Source organism: Trichosurus vulpecula, chromosome 6, assembly GCF_011100635.1.
Source record: "Trichosurus vulpecula isolate mTriVul1 chromosome 6, mTriVul1.pri, whole genome shotgun sequence".
Taxonomy (NCBI): domain Eukaryota; kingdom Metazoa; phylum Chordata; class Mammalia; order Diprotodontia; family Phalangeridae; genus Trichosurus; species Trichosurus vulpecula.
In genome coordinates, this window is record NC_050578.1 from 198,594,478 (window position 1) to 198,620,968 (window position 26,491).

Sequence of the window (26,491 nt, forward strand, 5' to 3'; positions counted from 1 at the left end):
AAGGTGATGGAATACTATTGTGCCATAAGAAATGGGGATGATGCAGACTTCATAACAACCTGGAAAAACCTACACGACATAATGCTGAGTGAGCGGAGCAGAGCCAGGAGAACGCTGTGCACAGCCACAGATATGTGGATTCCGTGAGGACCAACCCTGACATACTGCGCTTCTCTCAGCAACCTAAAGGGGCAAGGACAACTCCAGGGGACTCACGATGGAGAATGCTATCTTCATTCAGAGAAAGAACTGCGAAGTTTGAATACAGACTGAGGCACACTACATGCTCGCCTTTTCTGCTTCTCTTTTGTTTTTGTTTTTGGGGTTTTTTTTTTTTTTTTGGTTCTGTTTCTTCTTTCTCATGATTCATTCCATTGGTCAAAATTCTTCTCCACGATTTGACTAGAGCATAAATTAATTCAATGCGAAGTTATACATGACAGTTATATGAGACTTCATGCCGTCTTGGGGAGGGAGGGGGGAGGGAGGGGAGAAAAACTGGAACTCAAAACTATGTAGAACCGTGTGTGGTAAACTAAAAATAAATAAAGAAAAAAAAATAAAAAAAAAATTTTAGATAAAATATTAGCCAAGAGATTACAGCAATTGATCACCTGGGCAATATACTATGACCAGGTGGGATTTATACCGGGAAAGCAGGGCTGGTTCAATATTAGGAAATGTATGAGCATAATTGACCCTATAGATAACAAAACCAACAGAAATTAAATTATTGTCTCAATAGATGCAGAAAAACCTTTCACAAAACACAGTACCCTATCCTATCTAAAAAAAAAAAAAACTAAACTAAAGAGTATAGAAATAAATGGAGCTTTCCTTAAAATGATAAGCAGTATCTAAACCATCAGCAAGCATTATATGTAATGCGGATAAGCTAGAAGCCTTCCAATAAGACCAGAGGTGAAACAAGGGTGCCCATTATCACCACTATTATTCAATATTTTACTGGGAATGTTATTTTTAGCAATAAGAGAAGAAAAACAAATTGAATGAATTAAAATAGGAAAACTCTCATTCTTTGCAGATGATATGATGATATATTTAGAGAACTCTAAAGAATCAACTAAAATTACTCGAAATAATTAAAAATGTTAACAAGGTTGCAGGATATAAAATAAACCCACATAAGTCATCAGCATTTCTATATATTACCAAAAAAAGCTCATCAAGAAGAGTTAGAAAGAGAAACTTCATTTAAAATAATTGTAGACAATATAAAATATTTAGGAGTCTACTTGCTAAGACAAACCCAGAAACTATACGAACACAACTACAAAACACTTTTTACATAACTAAAGTCAGATCTAACAATTGGAAAAATATCAATTGCTCATGGATAAGCTGAGCTAATATGATAAAAATGACAAGTATACCCTAAATTAATTTACTTATTCAGTGCCATACCAATCAAACTGCCAAAAAAAATTTTATAGAGCTAGAAAAATGATGATTAAAAAATTCGTCTGGAAAAACAAAAGGTCAACAATATAAAGGGAATTAATGGGGAAAAATGCAAAGGAAGGTGGCCTAGCTGTAGAAGATCTAAATCTACATTATAAAGCAACAATCATCTAAACTATTTGGTACTGGCTAAGAAATAGGATGGTAGACCAGTGGAATAGGTATACAAGACACAGTAGTAAATGGCTATATATATATATATATATATATGTATATATATATATATATATAATCTATTGTTTGATGAGCCCAAAGACTCCAATTTCCTGGATAAGTACTCACTATTTGACAAAAACTGCTGGGAAACTAGAAAACAGTGTGGCTGAAACTAGGCATAGACAAACATCTCATACCCTATACCAAAATAAAGTCAAAATGGGTATATGATTTAGACATAAAGGCTGATATTGTAAGCAAACTGGGAGAGCAAGGAATAGTTTACCTGCCTGATAAATGGAAAAGAGAAGAATTTATGACCAAACAAGAGATAGAAAATTATGAAATGCAAAATGGATAATTTTGATCACATTAAATTAAAACCGTTTGGGACAAATAAAACCAATAAACCAAATTAGAAGAAAGCAGAAAGATGGTACACTATTTTTACAACCAGTGTTTCTGATAAAGGCCTCACTTCTCAAATGTATAGAGAAGTGAGACAAATTTAAAAGAATACAAGTCAATATCAATAGATAAATGGTCAAAGGATATGAACAGGCAGTTTGCAGATGAAGAAATTAAAGCTATCTATAGTTATGTGGAAAAATGCCCTAAATTGCTATTTAGAGAAATACAGATTAAAACAACTCTGAGTTTCCACCTCTCAGCTATCATATTGGCTAATATGACAAAGAAAGAAAATGATAAATGTTGAAGAACATGTGGGGAAATTGGGACACTGACGCATTGTTGGTAGAGTTGTGAACTGAAGCAACCCTTCTGGAGAGCAATTTAGAACTATGCCCAGAGGGCAATCAATCCAGCAATAGCACTACTAGATCTATATTGGAAAGAGATCATTAAAAAGGAAAAAGGACCTACATGTACAAAAATATTTATAGAAGTCCTTTTTGTGGTGGCAAAAAATTGGAAGTCGAGGGATTGCCCATCAATTGGGGAATGGTTGAACAAATAGTGGTGTATTCATGTAATGGAATACTATTTTGAGATAAGAAATGATGAACGGGTAGATTTCAGAGAAGGAAAGACTTAAATGAATTGATGCTGAGTGAAGTGAGCAGGACTAGGAAAACACTCTACACGATGACAGCAACATTTTGCAATGATCAACCATGATTGACTTAGCTCTTCTCAGCAGTACAACGATCCATGACAATTCCAGAAGACTCATGATGGAAAATGCTATCCACATCCAGACAAAGAACCATGGAGTCTGAATGCAGATCAAAGCATATTATTTTCACTTTTGGGGGAGATTTTTTGTGGCTTTTCCCTTTTGTTCTATTTCTTCTTTCACAAAATGACTAATGTGGAAATATGTTTACGTGATTGTACATATAAAAACAAAATTGAGTACTTCTTTGTAAACTTTAAAAAAAACTCATTTGCAGGAAGAATGTAAAGGTCCAAAGTCCAAAGTAAGGCAGAACTTCGGGACATCTCATTTGATCCTCACAACAATTAGTTATGCTATATCCTATTTTTATACATTAAGACACTGGGGCTCAGAGATCTGTTAAATGACTTACTCAAGGTTAGACCTAATCACGGTGATGGAGCCAGCATTGAAAACTAGGTCTCTCAATTAGGCCCAGCGTCCCCTTCTCTACCATGTTTCAGTCTTAACCTAACAAAATGAATAAGGTATAGAAGAAGAGCACTGAGGGAGAAGTTTTGGGGATACATTTTACAGCATAAGGGCCTTCCTGATCTCTTTGAATGGACAGCTTACTCATACTATCAAAGGATCGATAATACCAAACACTACAAGATGCCTGTGGCAATAGCTGCTGGATCTGCCTTTCTTCAATCTTTTTGAAGACCTTTTATCAATAATCTAACCCAGCTTTCCCAGGAGAAAATGAGTAAACAAGTTACTGGCAATGACCGTGTTCCTCCCAATAGCTCTGTTAAGTAGACAGAGTAAGTGTTATTGTCCACATTTTGCTGACCATAGCTCTAGAGCTGGAAAGAACCACAGAGACTATCTAATCTGACCTTCTTGTTTTAGAGATGACAAAACTGTGACCCAAGGAAGTTAAATGATATAGGCAAGGTCACACATGAAATGTGACAGATACAAGATTCACACTTAAAATCTTTGGCTCCAGAGTTCTTTCCTCTCCATCATTAAGCAACTTACTACTATCACATAGCTGATGAGTGTCTTCAGGAGAATTTTAGCTCAGTTCTCCCAAATCCAAGTCTAGAGTTATTTTCTACTGTGCCATGCTCCTAAATTTCAACACCCAGGTACTTGGTGCTGATATAAGTAATATATGACTGGTTAGGTACTGGAAAAGAGAAGAAGAAAACACTTTTGATTCTCCAAAACCCAATATTATTGGGAAGATAGAAAATTCAAGAAGGGAGATAGATAGTGCCCTTTTTTGACAGAAATAGTCCAAGAAGGCAATCAAGTACCCTAAGAATACTTTAGTATCAAAAGGCAAGGGCTGTAGTACTTATATATACAAAAGATTCTCCAGGCAACATAGGCACTCTGGCCTGAAACCACAGTAAATCAAGGAAGGGGCCCCAGACAGACTGTTCTGCACAGAGCTATGTCTAGAAAGCTGAGCCCCGGGAGAAATGAGCAAAGACCATCTTCTAAGGAGTGACAGCAAATGGATTGAGCTAAAGGAAGTAAAACTAAGGAAAGTGGTTCCCTGGGATCTGACCTAAGGAATTAGAGCTGGAGTAGTTACTGGAACTAGGCCACAGGAAGAACAGTTGGGGAGGGCAGAGTACAGGTCCGATGAGTGATGACCACCATGTGCTGACTGTGGAGAGAAGCTATTGGAGGTAGAGTGCAACCAACTCTGCTCTTCCTCAGCCCACAGAATAGCTTTGTTTGTTGCTCTCCCCTCTCTAACTAAAGCTTGTCTCTTCTAGTACATGGTGATTATCATCCATGTGTTACCCTCCCTCCTTCTTCCTGTGGCCCAGCCCTGAGAGGAAGATCACCCATTGTTTAAGGATAAAGGAAATCTTTTGATTCATTGTAGCCTCTGATACCATTTCAGTGTCTGTTAATTTGTAATGCAACCTATGTGATTTAAGCCCTATGTCATAGTGTTTAAAAGGGGAGCTCCTCAGATGCTGTCTAAATGTTGACCGAATCAGTAGATTCCACTTAGTTGGTCACAGTTAGCCAGACAATGAGAGGCCCTCAACACGAATCCAAGCCCTAGGAATAGGTCTCTGAAACTGGTAAAGAATGATGTAGCCTGAACTGTTTTTGAAGAAGTTGGTTTGGTAATGAATTTAAGGTCCCTGGTCTAAACTAAAATATATTTGAATATTTTTACCTTGGAAGTTGATATTTGCCTTCACTATCTGCTCTTCTGAGACCCAAGACACAGCCTTAAGTGGTGATTAGATCTTAAACATCACATATTTTTTATTTTAACATCATAATTTTTTAAAATCTATTTCGATCACTGAGCCCACAGGGAATGTTCAACTCCCAACAAGTCATCCCTGGCCAGTACTTCTCTGGGCTGCTTCAAAGCATCATCACATCTCAGGGCATGGAGCAGCAAAAGCCAGAATCTGAACAGGAATGTTGCTGTGGGTGATATTTTTGAATTTGATTCAGCCATTTAATTTGCCTGCAGTCTGATTTCTAATAAGGAAAATTCATTATTTTTAAGCTCTACCTCTGTGTCTGTTTTCATTTTCATAATGGATTCTGCATTACTTTGAGGGTCTTTCAAAACTGTGTTCCTGATCCACAGCACCAAAATGATCAGGGTTTTAATAAAAAGAAAAGAAAATGTGCGGATTCTGATTCCCTGACATGCCTGTGAGAACAGAGTTGGGCTTGGGCAAAACTGTAAGTAGGTGGAGATTGTCTTCAGCTCTTCTAATAACTTACTTTCATTCATTCATTCATAACCCCAAATGTGTGCTATTAGAAAGAAAAATGATGTATGGCCCCTGCTCTTAATGAGACAAGTAAGGTAGTTAAGACAGGCAACTAATTAAATTTAGGAGGAATACTAAATTCCATGAGGCCACATAAAGATTTGGAAGGAATTCATTCCAGGAAGAGGGGGCAGTATGGGTAAAGGTATAGAGATAGGAGAAAAGATGTGAACAAGGGCTCAGAAAGTTTTTCAGTTTAGCTAGAACAGAGAATGAATTAGAGAGAACAAAATGACCCAAAGACAAACACATCGCTTGTGGATGGACTTGAATACTGTATTCAGGAAGGATTTTGTTTGTTTTTAAATTGCATAGAAAATAAATAGGAAAATAATGTCTTTGAGTACAAGCATGATGTGATGCTTGTCATGGATTGGAAGATTACTAGGGCAATGATATGAAGGATGGGTTGGAAAAGAAAGAGCCTGGAAACAGATGTATTTGGGGAAGATTATCATAATGGCTTAGGCCAAAAGAGACAAGGACCTAAACTAATTGCAGGTAGAAATGGGGTCTTCTGGGGTAGATAATGAAGAGACAGAAGGAACAGGACTTAAGAACTGACTGAAAATGTTTGGTAAGAAGATGACTCTAAGGTTATCAGCCTGAATGGCTGGAAGAATGGTGGTTATTAACAGAACATAATGGATTACCTCATAGAGAGTGAATTCTCCAACACTGTAGCTCCTGGAGGAGAGGCTGGACAACTATTTGAGGGCATTAGGTAAGTAAAGGTTGGCTTAGTTAACCTCTGCAGGGGAGTCCCCTTCCATTTATGAATTTCACAGCATCATGGAATTTAAGAATTAGAAGGGACCTCAGTGACCATATAAGCCAAATCATACCTGAAGAAAATACCTATCACAACATTCTGAGGAGCTCATTTTGTTTCAGGGTTTGAGGTACATAATTCATTTCTATTATTCAATTTTAGAAAGTTAAATTATTTGCATTTTATTTACTTCTAGGAATGGAATAATGGGTTTTCAAATTTTCATTTTGTCAACTGGTAAGTTGGAACAAAGGAAAGCTGTGAAAAACTCTTCTTTCAATTTCAGGAACAGAATCAAATTTTATAGGTTCAACTAATTTCCTGTCTCACGAAAATGATGCAGGAAAGAGGTCATATTTTATATTATTGTGCCTAAAATTTTTATTTCCTCAATTTCTTTTATTTCTATTCAAATTATAAGCTCACCATGACCCTGTTTGTCTCAGGCAATGGTACTGTTGGCATGACTCCAAAGTATTTTTGGCCCTTGCCTGACTTCTGATTCACTGTTCAAAAAAGGAACCTAAGCATAGTTTTGTGTTCTTCTTGGAGATGATACTACACTTATTTACTGCTTTAAGGTTACAAATAATTTTATTCTTATTAACTCATTTTATCTTCATAAAACCCCTTTGATACACATTATTCCAATATAATTTTCAGATGAAGAAATCAAGGCTCAGAAGGGACTTTTCCAAGGATATGAAGCAAGCACAAGATGCCATGTTTTCCTTACCTACACTGTTAGGTTACCCCTTCTCTGTCTCCTTCTAGTAATGTACAGGGTGTTCCTAAAGTCTGGACACATAAGCAAAAATGCACATTTTCAAGAAATGAAGTTAATGAAATTTCCAACATTTTATTTAATTAGAATATTAACAAATAACATCTTCAATATGATTTCATTTGTGATGCAAAGGTTGATGCGCTTTGCAAGATTCACGTGAACTCAATGCAATAGCTCCACATTGCCGTCAATTTTAGCACATTCACTCTTCTTGCGTCCAATCAAGTGTGTTGCATCGGTGAGTTTCATTGAGTACACCTTCTCCTTTAGCATACCCCAGAAAAAGAAGTCAAAGGGGCTAAGGTCTGATAATTTTCCAAATATTTCAAAATATGCTTTTTTTCCTATGTGTCCAGACTTTAGGGACACCCTGTAATTGGAAAATTTAAAAAAAAAAAACACACACACTATAGCTTTTGGAGACCTTATGTCCTGCCTCTGACCTACCCTGACTATGAGCCTGGACAGCTCGAAATTTCTCAGCACCCTCAAGCAACTGCAGTAACTCCTTAACACTATATAAACTATAGAATACGTCACCGGTATAAACCAAAAACAAAACAAAAGAAAAAGATGAAAAAAAAAAGGTGTCACCTTCACAGCCTTGAGTCTTTAATAGAATCCATCACAAAAAGCCCCTAGTAGCTGCCAGTTACCAGGTATTAGGTCCTGGATTCAATAGTGTTTTAAAGTTTACAAGACATTTTCCTTATAATAACCCTATGTAGTAGATAGTGAAAGAAATATAATCTCCATTATATCGATTTCAGAAAAATGAGGCTTGCCTGAATTAAATGACTTGCCTGAATTCTCACAGCCAATAAGGTTCTAGTCTCTTGACTCTGTGCCCAGTGCTCTTTCTACTATAATGCATTGGTGGACAGGAACACATTCTCAGTACTGAGGTAAAGAAATTAGAAAGGAGGCAAGAGAATGACTAAATATTTGTTTACAATACAGGCTTTGCACTTGAAAAGAATCAGGAACTTGGCAAAGTCAAGTCATATTGAAAGTCTTGGCAATGTGCCTAGAGTCGCTTTCCTTGAGGGCTAGCCAAAGGCTAGTAAGCAAAGTTTGATTTTGGCACCTGTGGACTCTTTCTACTGCTCTTTTCCCAACTTATTTGACTCCTCCACATTATTCCTTCCCCTCTCAGGTACCAAGTGTTTTCCTGTGCTTTCTTCATCCTATAATTAATAATAATAATAACCAGCAAGTATCTAGTACCTACTACTGTACTAAACACTTTAAAAGGTTATCTTATTTGATCCTTACAACAGCCCTGGGAGGTAAGTGCTAATATTATCCTCATTTTACATTTGGAGAAACTGAGGCAAAACAGAGGTTAAGTGACTTGCCAAAGGTCACACAACTAGTAAATGTCTAAGACCAGATTTGAACAAGCTCCAGACCCACCACTTTATCCACTGGGCCACCTAGTTGACTTCACTTCTACTAATAAAAAACTGTCCTTAGGAAAATGTATGTTTATCAATTTGTATTGGACAGAATTTTCAAATAATAGGAGAGACATCTTTAGGAGAAACAAAGTAAATTTATTTTACAAACCTTGCAAAATTTGGGCACACCTCCATAATGGAGGAGGTGAGGTAAAAGGAAATACTACCTTAATTCATACTCTTAATGAAGAAATTCCCGCCCACCTCTATCCCTTCTCACCATTGGCTGGGAGGCGGGCTTACAGTCTAGGCGGAAAAACTACACAGAGGACCAAGGTTGATCTGGTCCATTCTCAACTGCAGGGTGTTGCGTCTGAAAGTCTAGGAGAAGAAATGGGGGGGGGGAGGGGCGGGAAGAGACCTTCCTGGAGCAGAGAACAAATAGCTCACAGAAAGTCCATTATCTTCTAACATCTGAAGAGGGGGAAGGGCATGCCCACAGCTCCAGGCCCTGACCTTCCAGAATCACCACAAGGCCAAATCCCAAACCTCTCCTACTTCCTTAGACATTCCCTATTTCAGAAATAGAAGAAGAATGTAACCCCTGTGTTTTACCCTGTGAAGACTTCACAATTATCCGTCCCATTCAAATTGAATCATGCTATGATAAAAGTGACCATATCTAGGAGTCCAAAGAAATCTTAAAGATCATCTAGTCCTACTTCCCATTCAACCAAAAAAAAAAAAATGACTGTGAGAGCCTTCAAAAGTTAAGCAGCACATGCTTAGATACCTCCAGGGGCAAGAACCTCATTCTGTTCTAGGACAGTTCTAGATTTCTAGTCATCCTGAGTTTAAATCTCTCTATATATCCTTTGCACCCCTGGTTCCTACTTTGACCTCTTTAGAGCAAGAATGGGTCTTATTCAAGCTTCACTACCTGAAGGCAGCAATCGTGTCTTGCCTATAGTTTTTGTTTTTTGGTTTTTTTTTTAAATTTCTCTACTCAGAACATGCTTCCCCTTCAATCAATTCTCTTAAAATATTGGTATTTTTCTCCACACTCTACCTTGCCCTGCTCCTTCTTAAGTGAGGCCTGGTGATCTGCATAATTCTTACCCCTCCCAGAGGCATTTTGTACATTTTTTATTGTAATAGACAACTAGTCCCTAATACAAAGGAATGTTATTAGACTCGGATTTTGAGTTGGTCTTCTGCTATTTACTATCTGTGTGAGCTCAAGTGGCTTAATTTCTCTGTATCTAGCTTTTCTTATCAGTAAAATAAGGACTTTCAAATGACTAGATAAAATTCTAAAGTCCTTCATTGAATTAAATCCCATGATCATATAAGAATGGAATTTCAGGTATCAGCAAGCCAGTGAGGGGAGCATTTGGGCGGATGAGGGTGGAGGTAGGGCCTCCTACCTATGAACTCACCCTGTGTAGGCAAATACCACCTCCCAAGTCCAACCCTAATGATTTCCTTCATTAAATATCTTGTTCCATGAATCACTTTCACTATTTTAAAGTTCAGTTCCTAGGCTGAGCTCCCACCTCTTCACTTCCTCTCTTTCCTTCCTCTTTCTCTGCTTGAAAAATATTGAAAATAGCAGTCCTGGCTAGGCACAGCCCACACAATCCAGTCCTGGCTCCCTATCTGACTGCCTTTTTAACTGCCTAAACTCCTCCAGACAGAAATCATAGTGAACCTAACTAACTAGACTGTCTTCCTAGACTAAATGTTTTCCTAAGTTAAAATAATTTTGACCATTGCCGTGTTAGCTGAGCCATGAAAGATACATAAACATATCCCAAATTCTGGAATGCTCTCCTTCTTTACTACCTTCTCTTACAGAGGAATACTTAGGTTCCTTCAAGAAACAAGACATCTCTTGCAGGCGACCTTTCCTTCTTCCCCTAATTATTAATCTCTCATTCCTCTGATGATCTCCTATTTACTTCTGAGGGTGAATTTTGTATTATGCCCCATAGTTATTCATGGAATTATTTTTTCATCACTCATCCTGTGACTTTGTAAATGTGCCTCTTTCTTACCCAGATACTGTTCTGTAGGCGGAAAGAAAAAGGGAGTTTTAGACAAGTATTGGCTGACATTAGTTTAATTAGCTTATTGCAGTGCAAATGGTACATAAATAATTAGCTCCCAAAGTAATCTGAACAATCCTGGTTCCTTCATATTGCTCTCAGATGAGTGACTCCCACACTGGAAGGTCTGTTCTCCCTAAAGAACAACACACAGATGGCACACACGATTCTGGGAGCAGACCTAGAGTGGTCAGAGCATCAGGAAGACTCACAAATTTACACAAAAAGTAATATATGACAGGAGCATGGAATTTCAGCATTATAGGGGACCTCAGACGTCACCTGGTACAACTGTACTTTAACAACAATCCTTGCTATAACCTCCCAACAAGTAGTCCCTAAGATCACTTGGGCAGAAAGTTATCTGAAGCTCATAACCTTGCTCAGATGTCTTCCTGGAAAACAAACATGCAGCTTAGCCGTGGCTTTGACTTGTCCCAGTCGTAACACCAAGGGAAGCAGCCAGACCAAAATCACATAGAATGGGTACTTTTAGCAGGCTTGGAAGTGGGGGGTGGGGTCATCTCAAATGCATAAATTAATTAGAATATATACTGGATTGCTATTCATTTTCTGCCAAAAGACTGTATGCTCACGCTTTCTTAATCCTGGCATCCTTGATATCTGACTCAGCCACTTTCTATCCATTTTATCTGAATTTCTTTCCCTTTTGTCAGCCCTGTGTCACTGAATGGCATGTGTTCTGTTTCCAAATCATTTTAGCTATTCCAGTTTCCTTAACTGTCACTGTGAAATAAATTAATTATAAAGGCTTACTCCCTTATCTAACCTTTCAACAAGCATCTTATTACCATATGCCCATTTTTTTATCAGAAAATGCAGAGGCACTCTTCTTCCATGGTTAAGATGTTTGTATGTATCTACTATTATTCTGTGGAATAAAAAAAAGGTTGGAAAGGGCTGTCCCAGGGAATAGGGTCATGCTTATGCCATTAACAGGAGTCTCATTTTCTCCATCTGCAAATTGGGGAGAATCATATTCATTACATTATGAGAACAGCCATATAATGTGCCTTATATAAACACTGAAAAGAATTCTATTTTATATACTGGTAGCTTGCACAAAAAAAGACATTCTTAAGCAGAACTCAAAATTTTTCATGTGAGTGTCTTGATCAGCCCCTGTGGCTTATAAAGGAAAATGTTAGCATTAAAGATAGGGGAACTGAAGCATTAAAAAGTGAACTGAGAGTCAATTGAAGAACACTAATGGTGAATCATAGAATGAGGATGGGAAACTACTGGAAGAGTTCTCAAGAGATCATGTGATCTCCTTCCTTTCAGGGTAGCAAGGAATCTTTAGCCTTTATATTTTCTATGTAAGGCAATTCAAGTCCAGAAAAGTGGTGACACTCCAAGTTCACACATGTAATAGATTGCAAATGAAGTCATGAGAATCCTGGTTTTTGATCACCTAGTAAGAAAAAATAATTATAATAGTTGATAAGTACACAGCACTTAAGACTTATGATATTGTGTCTGCATTTTCTTATGTGATTAAATTTAAGAGGTATATATGTTAATTGACTACTATGGACCTGGGGTTAAAAAGATAAAAAGAAAATGGAGGAACTAACAGAAGGGGAAGAAAACATGTATGCAGATAAGGAAATAGTTGTTTCACATAATATTACTTCCATTTTACATATGAAGAAACAGGCTTAGGGAGAGATTATATTGACAATACACCATAGTAGACAATATGTAGAACTTAGGAGGAGAAAGACATGGGTTGAAATTTCATGTCTAACACTGACTAGCTGTGTGACTATAGACAATTCAATATCTCTGAGGCTCAGTTTCTCTGTCTATGAAGTGGGGATAATAAACCCCAAAAGAGATATGTCTATTTTTTTACTATGAAGCACTAAATAAATATCAATTAACTTATTTTCATAAATGTCAGATAAGTGATGGAGCAGATATTTAAAACAGGATCTTTTTATTCCCAGCCAGTCCTCATTATATTATATATGTGGCCGAACTTAGTCGATAACCAAAGTACAATAATTTCCAGTCCAGAATTTTCCCTCCTATGTTTTGTTGTTTCATTTATGAGTGACATTTACTTTGATTCTATTGTAAAAGATAAATTTGTAACTCATTTAACACAACAGACATGAACACATGACTAAAAGTGTCTTAAGAATCATAATTTTTTTTCAAATACAGCAAAACCTGTTTCCTAAAACTTAAGCCTGAAGTTTCTCTTCTCTTACTTGCATTTGCCTCTATATTGTTTCCTCTGTAGATTTGAACCCAGGAGGAGGAATAAGGGGATTGGACTTGGGGATTTGGAATAAAGTACCTGCTCAAAGATGGATTACATACGAGGAAAGCTAGGTGGTGCAGTGATAGAGCACAGGGCCTAGTGTCAGAAAGACCTGATTTCGAATATAACGTCAGACACTTACTACCTATGTGACCCTGGGCAAGCCACTTAACCCTGTTTGCCTAAGTTTCCTCAACTGTAAAATGAGCTGGAGAAGGAAATGGCAAACCACTCCAGTAATTTTGGCAAGAAAATGCCAAATGGGGTTATAAAGAGTGGGACACGAGTGAATAACAATAAAGATGTATTAGCTTGACAACTTTGGACACATCACAACCTCTCTGAACATTAGTATCCTCATCTGCAAAATGGGAATATTTTTACACGACTGTTAAAGAAAGTGTTTTGTAAACCTTACCACACTATATAAATGATAGTCATTAGGCAAAATGTCTAGTGGGAAGTGTTCTAGATTTATACCTATTCTGATGACCTGGGTCCAAATCCCACCTCTATTTACTTATTATTTGTGTGTCCTTTTGTAAGTTACTTCCTTCTCTGGGCCTCAGCCAAATTATCTGTAAAATGATGGTGTAAAATTTATCGATCTTTAAGGTCACTTTTTAATTTTGTACTGATGGCAAAAAAATAATATTTTCAATATTTACCTTACAAGAAACAGACTAAAAAACACTTAAAGAATTATTCACATATAAGCCATTGTAACTAAGTAGGTAGGATCTGTAAACAAAAGCTTAACTGTGAGGAGGATTCATTCAAGGTGAGTTTGTGGTAAATACTTTTGTTGAGCCTCAGTAGGTACAGTTCTGGCAATATTGTCTTCCCCTAAAGCCATATCAATCATTACTACTCTAGTAGAACTTTAAGTCCCATAGATTTATTTTTCCTCTGACTTTTCAATGACTTTGCTAATTTGTTGCTAGCAGGAATTCCTTTGTGGGTCACTTTATATACCTGTGGTATATTCATCAGTAAATTAGGCTTTGTTAATTTTTTTTTTAATCATAGATCCCTTGGAGTGGACCATCTGGTGAAGTCTACGGACCCCTCCTCAAAGTATTTTTTTGACCATTGTGCCAAAATAACTTTATTTTTTTATGGGGTAGTAGATCAAGGAAATGTAGGCATACTTGACCCAGTTTTTAGCAAAGCATTTCATAAAGCACCTCATTCTATTCTTATGGATCAGCTGGAGAGATATAGGCTAGATATCAGGATAGTTGAGTGGATTTGCAACTCCTTAGATCCCTGGACCAAAAGAGTAGTCACTAAAGGTTCAATACCAACTTTGAAATATGTGTCTAGGGGAGTATTCCAGAGATTTGTCTTAGATCAGGCTGTCCAAATGTCAGGTTTTTTATTGAAACAATAGACAACATGTTTTTATTTACCATTTTAGCGAGAGCTCTTTAGTAGCTTGGCTTAGTTTACTAAAGCATTTATGCAAATTTCTATGCTTGTAGGTGGGCCACATACATGGAACTGCAGGCAAGGGGCCAGGGGCCCACATTTTGGACAGCCCTGTCTTAGATAAAGGCATACTCATCCTTGAAGATGGCATACTAAACAACAGACTAGAATCTAGAAAGATTTCAACAGGTTGAGACGCCAAGAATGAAATGTAGTAGGGATAAAAAAGTCCTGCATGTGGGGTCAAAAAAATCAAATTCCTAGAGATGAGACATGGGAGATGAATGAAAAAGGACTGGGGTTTTTTAGTGGACTATAAACTCAATATGAGTCAATGGTGTCATAAAGAAGCCCAAAAAATTCCTAGTGCAAACAGTCTGCATTAAAAGAAGCACAGTGTCCAAGTTTAGAGAAATGATAATGCCTCGGTATAGTGCCCTAATCAGATCCTGCTTAGGGTATTTTCTTCAGTTCTAGGTACCACATTATAGGAAAGATATTGATAAGCTTGAGAATGTCCAAGGAAGGGCAACCAAGATGGTAAAGAGCCTGGAAATAATGGTACATTAAGATAGGTGGAAGAAACAAGGGCAGTTATACCTGGAAAAGAATTTTCAAGAGGCATAGATAGCTATTTTCAAGTATCTGAATGGCAATCTTGTGGTAGAGAGAATAGACATGTTCTGCTTGACCAGAGAGAGCAAAACTTAGAAGAGTGACAAGAAGTTGCAAGACTAGGAGATTTTGACTTCATATAAGGAAAAAATCTGTAAAATGGACATAATATACTCTTGCAGTATTTTCTAATAATTAATGTTCTAATAATTAAAGCTTATCCACAAAAAGAACAAGCTGCCTTGGAAAGTAATAGAAGGGAAGGCTGGATAACCATTTGTCAGGTATGTTCTTTGAATTCAGTTTAGACTATGTGACTTCTGAGGCCTCTTCTAACTCTTGATATTCAGTGAATTTTTTCTAGTTGTGGCACATATTTAATAACTGGGTGAAATGATTTGGGGCCTGGAGAACAGCTTCACTGGCTAACAGTCAAGTCAGATCCTCTCCCAGAATAAAGTTTTTAAAGATTAAAAAAAATAAAATACTTAAGATTACAAAATAAATAAAATATATAAATAAATAAAATATTGAAATGCAGTTATCAAAATATATACACCCTGTACCTCCCAAATTCATTAAGAACACCCGCTTTAACATCTATATCAGCCAGTTGTCTGACTCTCTAACTATATCAAATATGCCTTGGCTTCTGATTTATGACTTCAGCAATGAGGGATAGAGGGAGGAGAAGATAGAGAACTTTCTAACAATTAGAGCTATCCACAAAGAAAATAAGCTAATATATAAAGTAATGAGTACAGCATCACATGAGCTCTTCAAGCTTGATTTGGTAACCATTTATCAGGTATGCTGCAAAAGAGAATCCTGTGTGGGTATAGATAGGACTAGATGGCATCTGAGGTCCCTTCCAATTCTGAGATTATGTGAGTCAATGAGAAATTCCTTCCCTCATGTTTCATGTCTTCATGTTGCTGCATCATCTATATCATAAAACGGTTGACTTTCAATATATTAAGAGACCTTGATATCATCCAGCCCAATTTACTATGGAAAAAAAGCAATCCTTTCTGCATCATTCTAGACAAATAACTATAATTTCAGTTTGTGTGGTGCTTTGAGATTTGCAAATCACTTTCCTTAAGCAAAGTGTAAGATTATATTATTGTGCCCATTTTAAAGATTTTTGTTTTTAAATGGAGGTATAGAGATATTAACTTGACCCTATCACATTAAGTGGAAGAGATGAGTTTCAAACTTGGGTGTCTTGAGTTCAGTGGTTTATTTGTTTGTTTGTTTTTCTTTTTCACTACATCACATTTCCTTCCATCATAGCCAGTAAATTCTGATTGAATAGTTCCATTGATGCAGAGATCTCTATCTCTCAAAGCAAAGTTTAAACTTCTCTCCCATCCTTTCAGGGTAATTTGTAGAAACCCAGACTGTGTCCTTGCCTATCTTAATGATATGTCCTTTGAATTGCAGCAATCGCAAGTTCTTAGACTTCCCCTTTATCTTCAGGCTCCTTATCTTGACTTTGCTGGTATCTTATCTGTATTTTTTCCATTCTAAGTTTTTGTACCCTGAGACCTAGACAAAAAAGGTCAATTAGATTGTTTCTTTACTAACTCCCTTCTCTGTAGTCTCAGGCCAACTTGAGCTTGCTAAAAACACCAGTCATGTTACTCTTCAGACTTAGGTGTAGTTTAGGTTTTGGTGGTGCTGTTCCTAGTATTTCTCCCCCACCTCCAACCCCAAAGCCTGCTGACTTTCAGTGACTGTGTGGGTGTTAGTATACTTTACATTGAGATTGGGTGGTTTCCAAAAGGGGCATTTAGGTCTGTTCTGTTTGATTTGGAATACAATGCACTTATCTCTTATTTCATTGCTATTGAGTTCACAGTTTCATTTTACACTGAGTTGCCATTGATAAAACAGGGAAGTTTTTAGTTCCATATTTCAAAGAGCTGGTCTTGTTTTGTTTTGGTAAAAGATTGTGGTGTAACAAATGAACATGTTTTGCTTAGGAGAAAAAAAAAAACATGATATTAAAAATGCCAACATAAAATAAACCTATTGGAGCATGATTAAGGGTAAAAGCTCTAGAAGTAGTGTAAGAGGATGTGGGTTAGAATTCCAGCTCTGCCAGGTACTCCCTGTGTGATGTAACATTCATCACTTCATCTTCCTAAGATACAACTTGCTCATCTTTAAAGTGAAGGACTTAAGCTAAATGACCAGTGTTGTCTTGTGTATCTCTAAATTTCTGATCTTGTGATCCTATGATTGTGAGATAATTCTAGTTTTCTAGAGGAATCGCTACATATTTCATTTAAATAGTCCATTTAAAATCATAAGTCAGATTATGTTAAATGCACTATAGCATTTACTGGGTCAGCTAGGTGACACAGTGACTAGAACACTGGGTTTGGAATCAGGAAGACTCACCTTCCTGAGTTCAAATATGGCCTTAGACATGTACTAGCTGTGTGACCCTGGGAAATCACTTAACCCTGTTTGTTTACCTCTGTTCCTCATCTGTAAAATGATCTGGAGAAGGAAACAGCAAACCATTATAGTGTCTTTGCCAGAAGACCCCCAAATGGGTGTCACAAAGATTTGAACAGGACTGAAACAACTAAACACCATAGCATTTAACTGTGTAGAATTTACTTAATTTAGCACAGTGCCTAGGATGCAGGAGGCACATAATAAATACTTAATGTCTAACTGAACTCATTTAAGGGTCACAGTAGTATATAATGGCTAGAGAGCTGTCCTTGAAGTTAGAAGCACATGGATCCAAGTCCTACCTATAACATACAATGGCAATGTGACCCTGAGCAAGTAAATTAAACTTTAGGCAACTCCCTATAACTTCAAATTACAGAGAAGGTACTGAACTGCATTGGCAGGAAATGTTTTAGCAAAGTGCTGTGGCAAATGTCTATGAATGAGTGTGATGCATGATCAGGAAAAAGAGCTTTATTGGATTACAAGGCCATGTGCACCATTGAATCCAATGAACATTTCTTAAGGGCCTGTCCTGTGCAAAGTGGTGAGAAGTCTGCCCTACCCTTAGCCATACTCCCACACTCTAATCAGGCTGCTCCCCTCATTATTCTAAGAGCTCACTACATTCAGTAATTTCTCTAAACATATGCTCCTGTCTTGGAAAGTGCTTCCATCATCCCCATTTAAATCTTCAAAGACCCAGCTCCAATCCCACCTCATCCATGAAGTCATCCTTCTCCACTAGAGGCAGTACGATGCAGTGGAAAGGCAAATATCTCTGGAGTTAAAAGGTATGGATTTCTTAGTATTTTCTCTTCCACCAGCAATCTATAAGACCTGGAACAGGTCATTTGACCTTATTAATTTCCTTATTTATAAAATAATTGTAATATCTATTTCATAGTGTTATTGTTAGGCTCTAACAAACACCACCACCACTACCGCTACCACTTTCCCAATTATTGCTTATGTCTTGAACCCACCCTTTTTAGATCCATAGCCCTGGGACAGTTTGAGTGCTCTCTACTGGTCTAGTGAATAGGCTGAGTTCCATAGAGTGGACTTGCCTGTTGTTCCTTTGTATTAAGGGCTGCCACCATTCATGGGTCCCATCAGGTAATGGAAAATGGCAGGGACCGAATGGGCAGTTCAGCTGGAGTCTGTCACTGTCCTCCAGAAGAGGGCTCACTCTTAGTACACAGTATTTCATGGACTTGGAAGCCAGGGCTACATTTCCTTGTCTCTATTCTGTTCAAAACTGTTATGCTGCCTTAGCTAACAAGTTCAGCCTTGATGCCACAGTATGGATCCTTTTCCTGATAAAATCTCATTAAGTCAGTGAACTAGGTGCACAGGTTAATAAAACAGAACATTGAGGAGCCAAGTCTGGCTGGTAAATCAACAAGCCTTCCTGGCAAACATGTTGACTCAGGGTCATTTTTCAGACACACCCAATCTGGAAGTAAACTTTTGATAAACTCAAGGATTGATCTCACCTTAGCTGCCAGTAAGTCCTTTTGAAATGTCTAGATATGTATTAGCCAGTCCTTAGAGTTACTGAAGATCTCTCATCTGGTTGAGTCCAATGTAATCCTCAGGCCACAAGGAAATAAAACTGGAAGTTCAAAAGCTAAGAGATGGCAATGGAGTATGCTGCTATGAAGTAAACATAAAGTGGAAAGCTATAAACAGAAATAACATTTAGTCCAGGCCCAAGACAAATGAAAGGCTTGGAAGAAGCATTTTCTATATGGAACCTAGTCTGATTCCCTTCTCCATGGAAAGATGGGGGCTGATGCGGGCCAGTAGGAGGATATATACATACACACATATATAAGTCTGTGTATGTATATGTATACATACATGTAAGGATACATACACATGTACATATACATGTGTGTGTACAGTGTACATGGGCTGATGGATCCCTTTGCCTCTGAAGTTCAGAGCTATAGTGGGCTAAGCTGATCAGGTGCCCATCTTATGTCCAGCATCAATGTGGCAAGGCCCTGAAGGGGGCACCAAGCTTCCTAAAGGAGGAAGCAAACTGGCTCATGTTAGAAATGGAGCAGGTCAAAGTTTCTCTTTTAGATCAAGAGTGGGATTGGCCTAAAGTAGCCTGGGTGAGATAAGGAAAACCAATCTTTTAAAAAAAAATCAATCAGTGTTAAAAAGTATATTGCATTAAGAGGTAATGCAGAGTGATACAGGGATCCTTTTCCTAACTCTACTGCTAAGCAGTTTTGTTATCTTAGACAAGTTAACTTGTTGTCTCGGAACCTCATTTTCCTCATCTTTAAAATGTACGGTTTGGCCCAGGTATAGTGGTTCAGGCCTATACTTCCTGCTTCTGAGGAAGCTGAGGTTGGTGAATTGCTTGAGCTCAGGAGTTCTGAGATAAAGTAGGGACTAAAGTCTACTGGGCATCAACATTAACTCTTGTACCAATATGGTGGGCCTTCAGAAGCAGAGGTCCAACAGGCTACCTGAAGAGGGACAAAATGGACCAGTTTGGAAAAGTGGACCAGATTAAACTTCAATGCTGATTAGTTTTGGAATCTGGCAGTAAGTAGTCCTATACTTTCAGCCTGGGAGAGACAGGGAGACCCAGATTAAACATTAAAATCAATTAAAATAAAATGAAGGTATTGAATCAGATGAGCTAGCCTATGGGAAATGCTTTGTAAACCTTAAAATTTTATAGAAGTTCTAGCTCTAATATCCTTTCCAACTCTAAAATTCTGTGAAACTTGATGATTAATAAGATAACACTAGTCTCTCTTTAGTTATTAAGATCTGCATTTTGTTAATTCCAGAGATACTAGTGATCTCACATCCACTGATTGTCACATTTGGGAGATAGGTAATAATGACCACACTGGAAGTTGGAGACTGTACTTGCTTTTACATTAAGATTAAACCCCAAAGGAATGAGCATCAAACATTTCAGGGAATGGCAAGAGAAGGGAGAATGTAACATAGATTATTGGGGGAAAATCCCTGAATTTGGACTCTGAGGGTAAAAGGTTCAAGTCTTGGCTCTGTTACTATTTATATGACCATGGTTGTCACTCTACCTTGTTCGGTCTTAGTTTCCTCCTCTGTAAAGTTATGTAATTGAACTAGATGAATTATAAGATCTCTTCCAGGTTTATATCCCATGAATCTGTGAGGTAGCTGGAGTGGGATAGGATTAGTCAGACTCAACCTGGGTATGTGTGTGCACTTTCTTACAGGGTGGTGAGGGCGGGGTGGAGATGGTAGGTGTTGTCCATTTGTATACGGTAATATGGCAGTAATTATAGGGCTGGGGTCCAGGTTTTGACTGATTAAAATAAGACTAAATAAAACACTAAGGAAAGCTTGAAGCTAATTCTGAGACACTTGGGTTAGAGTCAGGGTGGAAACAGATTAGGGCTCAGAATGGCATGAAGATGAGGACTGTAACTATATTGAATAGGTAAAGAAAAGAATCAAGGTAGGGAATTAGTTCTCATCTTGCTAGCTGCTGAAGTTGCATATAGCCCTCTAGATAGAATATATAGGTTAAAATTCATGAGGAACCAGTCACATACAAGCTAAAGCATTTGACTTAAAGTTAGAAGGTTCATGTTCAAATCCTCTCCTAGTACTAGCTAGCTATGTGACCACAAGTAGATAATTTAATCTCTTTGGGCCACAGTGTCCATGTCTGTAAAGTGAGGAGAATGGACTCAGTGACCTCTAAAGTCCCTGCCAGCTCTAAATCTATATCATTTGTATAACAAAGGTAGGATGTGGCTGCCTATCAGTTAGCTCTCTGGTACTCTCACAAAAATGACCATCCTTTACTACCTTTTTGGGACAGGTATACAATTTCCCAATTGTCTTTTAAAATAAGCTTTTGTTTCAGGGAGAAGTTTAGGATCATCAAAAGCCTGGCTCAATATCCCAAAGGCAATGCAGCCACTTTCCTCCTATTCAAATACTACCTCATTTCAGTTTCCCTTTACAGTATCTGTCCAAAACATATGCATGGATGGACAAGCTGTATGGTTTGCCTGCCCAAATGCATATCATAAATGAGACAATATGCATTTCTCATCCATTTGGTTTTTAGTTAAGCTGAAATCTTTTTAGTGCTTATGAATTCAATTTAGGAGTCTCTGTGATGCTCCAGGACTTCATGAAACAATCAACATAATGTTATCCAGACACAGGAACATGTGGAGGCCTTCACTGCCCATAGGGAATCTGTCTTCCATTTGATCTCATTGGTGGACATCCTTCATGCCTGTGGGAAACATACATCTCCCTGTTTTATGCCTCCCTTGGTAATAAATACAAAAGTATCAGGGAAGCGTATCAATCTTATAATGTTCAAAGAAATTATGTATGATTTTGATATATAAATAGGGATACCTTGTTAGAGGAAAGGCTTTAAGTTGATTTTTACCCTATGAAATCAAATGTATTTTAGAATCAGTTGTTAGTGGCAATAGATAGCTAGATATATCTATACTTTTATCTGTATGTTTGTGTGTATATAAAATTCATATATCTGCATATATATTATATAATCTCAACAGAATGTAAATCTTGTGAGGCCAGGGATTGCCTTATTTTTGTCTTTCTGTCTGCATTGCCTAGTAGAAAGGCCTACACATAGAAGATCCTTAATAAATGCCTGTTGATTTATTGACCTCAAAAGTTGACCTCAGAAGCTATCTAGTCCAACCTATAACCTTAACAAGAATTCCTCCTACATCACCCCTAACAAGGGAACTTCCAGCAAGGCATGGTTGGAGAATCATAAAATCATTAAAGAAAAAAATACCTTTATAGATCATTTAGTTCAACTCCTTCATTTCACATATGAAGAAATATACTCAAACATATCAATGGATTCTTGAGAGTTATGTAGTAACTTAGGGGCAGGGATAAGATCAGATATCCTGATTAAATAGCCCAGTGTTCTTTCCACTGAATATTACCATGTCAAAAGATAACAATAATATACACTTCATAAAACCAAGGGGTGGGAATAATCATTTAGGTGTTTCTATCTCCATTTTATAGATGAGGAAACCTTAGCTTAGAGGTATGAAGTAATTGTTTGAGCATGCACAGAAAAAAAAAATAGGCAATCATGACCAGAACCCAGCCTTTCTAACTCTTTCTCCAGAGTTTTCCCCAATACATAAGGACACTCTTCTGATATAAACTCTTTTCTATACATGGCCAAAACATCTAGAAAAAATGCCAGATTTAGAAATATGGCAGACCTTTCCAGAAACAAGATTTTACACAATGGCTTGACTCTGCTTGACTTTAAAAAGAACTTTCATTAAATTCTCCTGTCTTGCTAAGCACAACGTATTTTACTTCTTATGCTCTCTGGTATGCTGAATTTGTAGAAATGTTGAAGAACTGCTGAAAATTTAATGATGCTAGCATCTTGTTCTAGCTCTGTGCTGTCAAATCCCTGAAGAGAAGTCATACATGAGGGCAGACTTAGGGGAAGACTGGTGAGGTACAAGGAGATGAACTCATGGGCCACAGAGGTTTGAGCATTACAGTAAGGGAGAAAAAACATTGGCAAGATAGAAGTGAGAAGGCCAGGCCACTAATTGGCAAGGTAAATTCAGGCAATTCACTTAGCTTCTTTGAGACAACCTTTCTGGCATTCTGCATTCTGTTTTAAGGTTCTATCTAGTTCTAATTGTCTATGTTCTATGTTCTTACATCTCTTTCACCTTTTATATTCTATATATCCTCCTGGCCCTTTCAATTATAGCAGTCTCTGTTCTAGAGTCCCTTTCAATTATGATATTCTATATTCTAAAGTTTCTTATAGCTCCAACATTCTATACTACATGATTTAAGGTCTCTTTCAACTTTAACAGTTTTAGGTTCTAGGTTCTTAGAATCCTTATATCTTTGACATTCTATAGTTGGTGTTCTAAGGTTCAAAAATTACTTCTTATCTCTAAACTAAGGTTTCCTGATCTGTCGAATGGGGATAGACACACCTAAACTATCACCGCACTCCTTGATTTTGTATAGATTACTGTTATTAGTACCTCTGAGCTTTCATTCTATGAAAATGATGCAAATGGCTTACATTTAATTATTTTGTAACTCTCATTATAGTTATGTACTTACAGGTTTCTCCACTCTAGTAACCACAAATGTTTAAAGGACAATAACTCTAACATTTTTCATCACTGTAGCTGCTAAGCCTAGCATAGTGCCATGTACATTAGGGGTTTCTCCAAGTGAACTGAGGATTAAGATGAGGACTTTTAGTGGATGGTAAAGAAGTAGATGTAGAAAGTATTAAGATTGGAAAATAGGAAGAAACGACCCTTTGAGTAGAGAAGTCCTTAAATGCTTTAAACCATGTGGAACAATAGATGCCCACTCTCTGCAAAAGGGACTTTAAAGTAAATGAATTGCTCCTCTATTTCATAATCAAGCATTCGCATGTGACTCAAGATAATTTGAATCATGTGGTATCTACAATCCTTCTGTAATGATGTCATTAATGATTCATGTTCATTGGACACTGAATGTCCATACTCTTCCTGCAGTCCCCCAGGATACCAGCTGAACATATTTGTTAGAGTCCACAACATGTATAAGAATGGACTCTTGGACAAGGTATAATTAACCAATCAAAAATATTGAGCATTTCTATGTACAAAGTGAGAAAACGCATGGTGTGGTCAATATGAGGTATTGTTTCCATCTCCTAAGACCTATTTGGGGAGATGAAAAAGGCAAGAGAACAAACACTTACTAAACACCTACTATGTGAAAGCAACTGTACTAAACTCTTCAAAAATATCATCTTATAATATACATTACACACATTTTATGGAATTAAAACTAAATACCATAGAGAATTTGTTAAATGCATTGTGGTATGGTATTTAAAGTGCTGGATTTGGAGCCAAAATCTGTCTTTGAATTCTGTCTCTCCCATTTACTCCCTGTGTGACCCCATTCATCTATAAATTTGAGGGAGTTGGACTCCATTAGCTGTAAGATCACTTGGTTTTAAATCCATGTTCCTAAATAAGGGTTACTATTTTGTGGGAGTTCACAAAAGGGAGGGATCCCAACATGTCAGCTGGTCCAAAAATCTTTCCTGGAAGAGGTAGACTCATAGAATTTAGAGCTGAGAAGAACCTTAGAAGTGAATTGATCCAACCTTCTCATTTTGTGAAAGAGGAAGCTGAGACCCTGAGAAATGAAATGCTCTTTCTAGGGTCATGTAGGTAGTAAGCAGAAGAGTTCAGATTCAAACCCATGTCTTCTGACTCCAGAGCCATTGCTTCCTTCTGGATTCCACAATAACCTGGAGCTTGTGCTGGGATTTTGAAAGACAGGTTTAAAAAAAGTAATATCTTTAACATCTATATAGCACTTTAAAAATTGCAATGCATTTGTATTTCTTAACTCATGATCTTTACCATAGCCCTGTGAGCTGTTTTAAGTATAATTACCCCCATTAAACAGATGAGGAAATTGAGGCTGAGAGAGGTTGTTACTAGCTGAAGGTGACACAGTTACTTAGTGTCTGGGACAGGACTCAAAATCCAGGTTTTTGGGGGGGTGTCTAAATTCCACATTGCATCCACTAAACCATGGGGGAAAGAAAAAAAAAACAGTAGTTAATTGGTGCTCGCTGAAATGAAAAACAACTGGAACCATTGATTAAATGTATTTCCTGAAAAAAAAACATATATGTGTATGTATATGTATAAATATATATGTGTGTGTGCGTGTATGTATTTATATTTTTATAGAGAGAGAAAGAGACAGAGACAGAGAGAGATACAGAGAGAGAATATACATATACCAGGGTCAACTTTTGTTTTTTGCCTTACTGAAGGTCTATATGAGCAAAGAATATTTAAATGTCAAAAATGCTGCAGGCTTGGTGTTCTTAGTCACAGAGAACCAGCTTTATCTAAGTCATATGTGAAAATAAAATCAGTTCAAAGAGTATTAAAAAAAGAAAAAAAGATGTTATGTTTATTATCAGTGAGAGTGATAATTAAGCCCTGTCCTCCTGGGGCTTTGTTCTAATGCACCCCAGGGAGTGGGGCTGAGCTTCCTCTTGCCTTTGTCACTGTGCTCAGAACAACAAAATTGCCTGGGTGGTGTTGAATTTCTGCTCCATTCCCTTCAGTTACAGGAAGCAATGTTGGAAAAGCAGGATAGTAAGGGAAGTGAACTGGTGATTGTGGAATAAGCCACTTCCGTGGATTTCATTCATATGCAGAGATGATGAGGCTGGAGGACAAAACACACAGGGGCAGAAAAAAAGAATGTGCTGCCATTCTTGTTTAGTTTAGTTTACTTCATCAACTAAATGAATGTTTAGTTGTGTTAGTTTTTTAGTTCATCAACTAAAAATCATCCTTTGTAACCATCTCTAATGTTCATCTGGAGGCAGTATGGTAATTGATCAGAAATAACTTAGTAAGTGCATACTATGTCTTCTATACTGGACTAAGCACAGAGGGTATTAAAAAAGGGGTGGGGGGGGGGGGAAACAGTCCCTGCCCTCAAGCAGCTTACATTCTAATGGAAGAAGCAAGATGTGAATAATTAGGTACATGTGAGATACATGCAGAGGGACTGTGGAAATGCCACTAGACTCATCATCTCATTCATTCAATAATCATTTATTAAATATTTATTATATGCTAGGCATTGGGGAAGCACAGAAACAAAAATGAAACAGTAGATTATATTCCTTCCGATTCTATTAGTAAAAAAAAAACAAACTAGAAGACATTAGATCATGGATTTAGAGTTAGAAAGAAAATTAAAGATTACCTAGGCCATTGGTTCTGCAACATTTTGGTCTCAGAACCCTTTATACTCTTGAAAATTATTGAGCATACCAAAGAGCTTTTGTTTATAGGGATTACATTGATCAATATTACTCTATTAGACATTAAAACTGATATAAAATATTAATTTATTTAAAACAATCATTTTTATGAAAAATAACTACATTTG